The 7,594-nt window shown below is 34.8% G+C and overlaps 1 pseudogene; it reads right to left on the bottom strand.

Annotated features, from left to right (window-relative positions):
• Positions 1 to 6,333, bottom strand: part of LOC107861107 — a 12,211-nt pseudogene extending 5,878 nt beyond the window's left edge.
• Positions 6,334 to 7,594: the final 1,261 nt, after the last annotated feature.

The following is a 7,594-nucleotide window of genomic DNA, read 5'->3' as shown; positions in this document are numbered from 1 at the left end:
CTACGAGAGATTGGAAAAGTTTAAATAACAGTGTGCCTAGCGTCTTTCGCTTTCTCTTATTAGAAGAAGGAAGGGGCGCGACCCCACTCCGGTAGAGAATACGTGTCAAGGGTGTTTGATTTCATGCTACTGTAGGGATCGTTGACTCCAATTAACTAACAATTTTGTCATTTCTAGAACACTAAGTACTATATTTATATCAAGAAAGCAAATATGCTAACGCTCAATCAACATGTTTTTTTGAAAAAGAGAGAGAGAGAAGGAAATTGAACAATAGAAGGCATAGTACCTGGTGTTTGAGAAGAGAGAGCTCATTCTCAAGAGAAGCAAAAACAGCAAAAGCAGCTTTATGAAGGGAGATGGGATTATTACTACTAGTATTACTTTTGGTGCAAAGAAATGTTATTTCCACAATATATTCGGGTATGCAGAATTTGTATAGCAGTACAACAACTTCAATTAGTTCAAGTTTATAAACAAGAACACAATGAAGTATATCAAATACCCTCAACACAAGATCAAAATGACCTTTCCAAGTGATGTATTTTATTTTTCAAAAATGAATAAGGCCAAGTCGTCCGAATTCATGGAGTTTCCTTAAGGAAATAATTCCCCTCACTGTACCCAAGGTTGTGGAATTTTTTCTCTCAGGATAAAATGGCCTTCAATTCGACTATAGTGGTACCTCAAATAGTTGGATTCTTCGAACACACTCAACAGTTTGATTGATCACAAAGAGTATTTTGAAGACAAGAAGAGTTGTGTAATCTGAAAATTTCTGTATCAAAATCTGTGGATGAAACCAGGTTTATATAGCCACAAGATGCCTCTTCAGAAAGGTGGCATTGGTTCAATTTGAAGGTGTGTGACTTTTCTGAAAATGCATGTCTGTTTACTTAAAACAGTGCATCATTTTGCTGAAACAGTACATACCAGTTCGTGTGAAACATTGTGTCATTTCATCGAAACAGTGCATCAGTTCACTGGAACGGTGCATCTGTTTACTGTAACAGTGCATCTGTTCATCGGAACAGTGCATCTGTTTGCAGAAACAATGCATCAGTTCAGTTTCAGCACTACACTGTTTCGAAAAACTGCATGCATGTATAAATGGAGAATCAAAACACATTGCTGCATTTTACTGTTTGGTAAATTCGGATCATCCAATAAAATTTGTCCAAAAAGATAGATCTCATCGATCGATCATTTGCCAAATCTAAATCCAAATCCAAATCTGAAGCCGAAGCCGAAGCCGAGCCGAGCGAGCGATGACGACGGGGTGAGGCATCTCTATTTTCTTGCCTCACTTATCATGTGGATTAAGTGTTCTATAAACACTACAAATTTTCTTTCTCCCACCAATGTGGGAGAATTAGTGGACTTTCTAATTTAGGAGTATACCTTCTAAATTGGTATCTCCTTTCTTCCACCATTTTTCTCTCCATTTTTTTCATTCACACTTCATTCATATAATATAAACCCAACAATCCCCCATATGAATGGGGAATGGCTATTTTTTTTGTAAAACTTTTACGGACAAGTATGTGATCATCAAGCAAAGACTGATTGCATCTGGATAAGTGGGTTTCTCTTTGAACTTTTCGTAGTGAACATGCATCGGATGCACTCGGTCAATCGGTAGATTTGATATCTTTGAACCATTGAGCTTTAATGTACACCTAGACAACACATGTCACACAACCAGCCTTTTACCATTTATGGTTCTTACGGTTTTGTTCTTTTTAGCCATGAACACGTCCCGGTTTTCATGAGAGCTTAGAGAATAGGCCTTTACTAATATTCTCTTTGAAGTGGCTTCCACTTCGCCCTCGCATAGATGATTTTTAAACGTTCAATCCTGTAGATTAAACTATTCAGTCAAATCTGCCAAATTTAGATAATCATTAAAAGACTTTTCACCTTAAGTATCCTAGTTTACTATACATTGTCTACATCATGAGAATGGGTTGGGTAATTGAGAATGTTGAACCTGTCAGACACAACTTTGTTTGATCTCCTTGAACCTAGCTCTTGGGATCTCCAGTCTGCTAGGTAGAGTTACCGCCATGCTGACTTGTCCTAGGCCTTAAATCCATTCCCTTGGATGTCCTTTCTACTCCTTCTCTAGATAGGCCTTTTGTAAGTGGATCCGACACATTATCCTTTGACTTTACATAGTCTACAGTGATAATTCCACTAGAGAGAAGTTCTCTAACGGTATTATGTCTACGTCTTATATGACGAGATTTACCGTTATACATCATGCTCACTGCCCTACCTATTGCCACTTGGCTATCACAGTGTATACATATTGGTGCCACTATTTTGGACCAATACGGAATATCTTCCAAGAAATTCCGAAGTCATTTTGCTTCTTCACCGGCTTTATCTAATGCGATAAATTTGGATTTCATTGTCGAGCGAGCAATACACGTATGTTTGGATGATTTCCAAGAGACTGCTCCTCCATCGATAGTAAATATATATCCACTTGTGGATTTTACTTCGTTTGATCCGGTGATCCAATTTGCATCACTATATCCTTCAAGTACCGCAGGATATTTATTATAATGCAAAGCATAATTTTGAGTGTATTTAAGATACCCCAAAACTCTTTTCATTGCCATCCAGTGAGTTTTGTTGGGATTACTCGTGTACCGACTCAATTTACTGATAGCGCATGCTATGTCTAGTCGTGTACAGTTTATTATATACATTAAACATCTCAATACTCTTGTGTACTCCAATTGTGAGTCACTTTCACCTTCATTTTTTCGAAGTGCAAAGCTCACATCCAATGGAGTCTTGGCAATATCGAATTCCATATACTTGAACTTGTCAAGTACCTTTTCGATATAATGAGACTGTGACAATGTCAACCCTTGTGGAGTTCGATGGATTCTTATACCTAAGATCACATCTGCAACTCCAAGGTCCTTCATATCAAACTTGCTCTCGAGCATTCGTTTTGTTGTATTTATGTCAGAAATGTCTCTACTGATGATCAACATATCATCCACATATAAACATACAATGACTTAGTGATTTGGAGTGTCTTTAATATAAACACATTTATCACATTCATTTATTTTGAATCCGTTTGCTAATATGGTTTGATCAAACTTCGCATGTCATTGTTTTGGTGCTTGCTTTAGTCCATATAATGACTTGATAAGTTTATACACCTTGTTTTCCTTTCCTGGAACCACAAAACCCTCAGGTGTGTTCCATGTAAATTTCTTCCTCCAAATCTCCATTTAGGAATGCGGTTTTCACATCCATTTGATGGATTTGAAGATCATATACCGCCGCCAAGGAAATTAATATTCGAATCGAGGTTATCCTTGTTACTGGAGAGTATGTATCAAAGTAATCAAGGTCTTTCTTTTGTTTGAAGTCTTTTACTATAATTCTTGTCTTGTATTTGTCAATAATACCACCCGCCTTCATTTTCTTTTTGAAGATCCATTTAGAACCTAAAGGTTTATTTTCGGGAGGAAGGTCAACCAATTTCCATGTATGGTTTCTTAAGATTGAATCTATCTCACTATTGACCGCCTCTTTCCAAAAGGATGAGTCTGATGACGATATCACTTCTTTAAATGTTTGAGGCTCATTTTCTAAGAGAAATGTTACAAAATTCAATCCAAACGAAGTTGACGTTCTTTGACGTGTACTACGTCTTGGATTTTCTTCATTATGTATATTCTCACTTGGTTCATCTCGAGGTCGTTTAGATCCCCCACTAGACTGTTCATGTCTAATTTTATACTGATAAATGTTTTCAAAGAATTCAGCATTGTCTGATTCAATTACCGTATTTTTACTAATATCCAGATGTTTGGATTTATGAACCAAAAATTGACATGCTTTACTACTTTTAGCATATCCTATGAACACGCAGTCCACCATTTTAGGTACTATCGTAACCCTTTTAGATATAGGAATTCGAACCTTCACTAGACACCCCCACACTTTGAAATATTTCAAGTTGGGTTTCCTTCCTTTCCATTTTTCGTAAGGAATTGATTGTGTCTTACTATGGGGAACTCTGTTGAGTATACGATTGGCCGTAAGGATAGCTTCCCCCTATAAGTTTTACGGTAAATCAAAACTTATAAGTAAGACATTCATCATTTTCTTCAAAGTTCGGTTTTTTCTTTCTGCAATTTCATTAGATTGAGGTGAATATGGGGCCGTAGTTTGATGGATTATTCCATTCTCTACACATATTTGCACAAAAGGAGATTCATATTCTCCGCCCCTATCACTTCTTATCATTTTGATCTTTTTGTCTAACTGATTTTCAACAAGGAATTTCTTAATTCCCGCATCCTCCGTTTTATATTTTTGTTCAAGTGCCCCCATAGTTCCTTTGATGTCTTGGTTCCACTATAGACATTGTAGAGGTCGTCTTGGAGACCACTCAGAATATAATTCCTGCAAAGGAAGTCTGAATGTTTCCAAGCTTCTATAATAACGAAGCGATTTTTGTCTGAGGTTTCCTCGGGCACCTCAGGAGCGTCTTCGCTAGTGAACCGTTGCAGACATAAAGTGGTGAGGTAAAAGAACATCTTTTGCTACCACCGCTTGAAGTTAATGCCCGAAAATTTTTTGGGCTTCTCCGCCGGTGCCATCGTTGGTGGAGCATTTGTACGGCTTGATGAAGCAATATTGTTTGCCCCCACAGTGGTAGCCACATCATGCATTTGACTTTCAGTTATCATTTTTTCTGTCAACACAAGACAGAAAACTTAGCATTTTTTCAGAATACTATTTATAAAGTTAAATAACTTGAAACTCTTCTTCTTGTTTCTAGTTAACGATGAAGTTTTTATTACTTCGAATCGTCAACCGAGTGAACCTTAACTTGTGATGAAGATTTTATGTCTTCTAATCACTAGTTAAATTCAAGCGGAGTAGAAAGCTTAAGCTTTAATCTCCAAAAACAAGCAATACAGATTCTGTAAAGGATTATTTCCTTAAGATTGTTATTTCCACAATATATTCGGGTATGCAGAATCTGTATAGCAGAACAACAACTTCAACTAGTTCAAGTTTACAGACAAGAACACAATGAAGTATATCAAATACCCTCAACACAAGATCAAAATGACTTTTCCAAGTGGTGTATTTTATTTTTCAGAAAAATAGATGAAACAGAAATGAATAAGGCCAAGTCGTCCGAATTCACGGAGTTTCCTCAAGGAAATAATTCCCCTCACTGTACCCAAGGTTGTGGAATTTTTTCTCTTAGGATAAAATGACCTTCAATTCGACTATAGCGGTACCTCAAATAGTCGGATTCTTCGAATGCACTCAACAATTTGATTGATCACAAAGAGTATTTTGAAGACAAGAAGAGTTGTGTAATCTGAAATTTTCTGTATAAAAACCTGTGGATGAAACTAGGTTTATATAGCCACAAGATGCCTCTTCAGAAAGGTGACATTGGTTCAATTTGAAGGTGTGTGACTTTTCTGAAAATGCATGTCTATTTACTTAAAACAGTGCATCATTTTTCTGAAACAGTACATACCAATTCGTGTGAAACATTGTGTCATTTCATCGAAACATTGCATCAGTTTGCTGAAACAGTGCATCAGTTCACTGGAACGGTGCATCTGTTCACTGGAACGGTGCATCTGTTCATCGGAACAGTGCATCTATTTGCAGAAACAATGCATCAATTCAGTTTCAGCACTGCACTGTTTTGAAAAAATGCATGCATGTATAAATGGAGAATCAAAACACATTGCTGCGTTTTACTGTTTGGTATATTCGGATCATCCAATAAAATTTGTTCAAAAAAATAAATCTCATCGATTGATCATTTGCCAAATCCAAATTCAAAGCCAAGCAACGACGACACGAGACATCTCTATTTTCTTGCCTCACTTATCATGTAGAGTAAGTGTTCATTAATATAAACACTACAAAGTTTCCTTCTCCCACCAATGTGGGAGAATTAGTGGACTTTCCAATTTTGGAGTATACCTTCTAAATTGATATCTCCTTTCTTCCACCATTTTTCTCTCTATTTTTTCCATTCAAGAAGAAAGTCAAATGACCCAATTTCATCTAAAGAAACCAGCTCTTCAAAATCTTGTAGCAAATGATTGACATCACAGTTGGGCGAGCATAAAAAGCAATAATAGAACCCTTTGGTGGGTATTCATAAACTCGGTATTTAACAGAGAAAGGAAGTGAAGGTTCCTCCAAAATAGAAAGATTCAGCTTTGAAATAGCATCCCATGACTGATTCAGTAGGTCTGATCCTAGCAGTACATTGCCCAATTCCAATCCAATGTTATACCTGCAACACAGGATAAACAAGATGTAATGATTAGGATTCAAGATTATTTTTTCATGTTAAAGGTGACAGGTATCGCTTGGATTTAGTCGCCAAAGCAAAAGCAAAAGCAAAAGCGGGCTCAGGCACCACGATTATAAAAAAAATGAAAAAACTGAGAAGTAATAGCATTGATTGCTTACAAGTACACCATTGGAGAGCAAGCTTCAGAACAAGTTAACGAGAGATGTAAATTGGGTTTCTGATTCCACAATTTGTCAACAACGCGGGGAATATAACTACTTTTATTGTTTTTTTGCCTAGCAAACTGTAGCCTTCAGATTATATTAATACTAGTTTTAGGTACACGTGACTCACTTTATTGACTTTAAATGTTACACTAAATATATGATATTTGTTTAAATAATAAAAATAAATATAATAATTCAATTCAATATCTTTTGAAGAATTTATTTAATTAAACTTAATCTTTACCAGAAAAAAAATTTCTCAAAGTCGATCGACATTCATCTACCACTTGCAAACTGCAACAAAACAATATGATGATAAAGACATTAAATCAATATAATTAAATCTAACATTTACACAAACATTTTATGGTCCAACACTCATCTACCACCTGTAAATTATAACAAAATAATATATCTAGTATAAAATATTTGTTTGACTGTCGAAATTTATATTAGTGCCACAAAAATTACGATGGACAAAGAAATACATAAAGTAACATATATTATTTAAAAATGAGAAAATATGTAAACTGGGACTGAGAGTGTATTTATCTTATTGAAAAATTCGGCTTAAAGCATTATAAATCACATATTTAACACTTGAAAATATAAAAGATACAAAATATTGACTCTCGAACTTATATCAATGTCACTTAAACCGAAATAGAAGAAAAAGCATTATAAATTACAATAATTAAAAATTAAAATTATTTTAACAATTGATTATCTAAATTATATTTGTATCACATAAAATTAAGATAAAAATAATATATCAGCACGGGCACTTCGATGTCTATTATACATACATACATATATATATATATATGTATGTAAACATGTAAATTTTTTGCTTATTCATTTTATTTATATAATATATAATTTATATTTTCTTTTAAGAATCTCATTGACGTTCAGATATTTGTATGAACTACTCGAGGTAAATGGCAGTATGGGTCCAATTTCGTTAAAATTTAAATTAATAATATATTTTTAGTAAAATAATAATTTGAATAAATATAAATAAAATATACATCATTTATTTTAGTGCAAA

Source organism: Capsicum annuum, chromosome 2 (genome assembly GCF_002878395.1).
Source record: "Capsicum annuum cultivar UCD-10X-F1 chromosome 2, UCD10Xv1.1, whole genome shotgun sequence".
NCBI lineage: Eukaryota > Viridiplantae > Streptophyta > Magnoliopsida > Solanales > Solanaceae > Capsicum > Capsicum annuum.
This window is presented reverse-complemented; position numbering and strand designations above follow the sequence as displayed.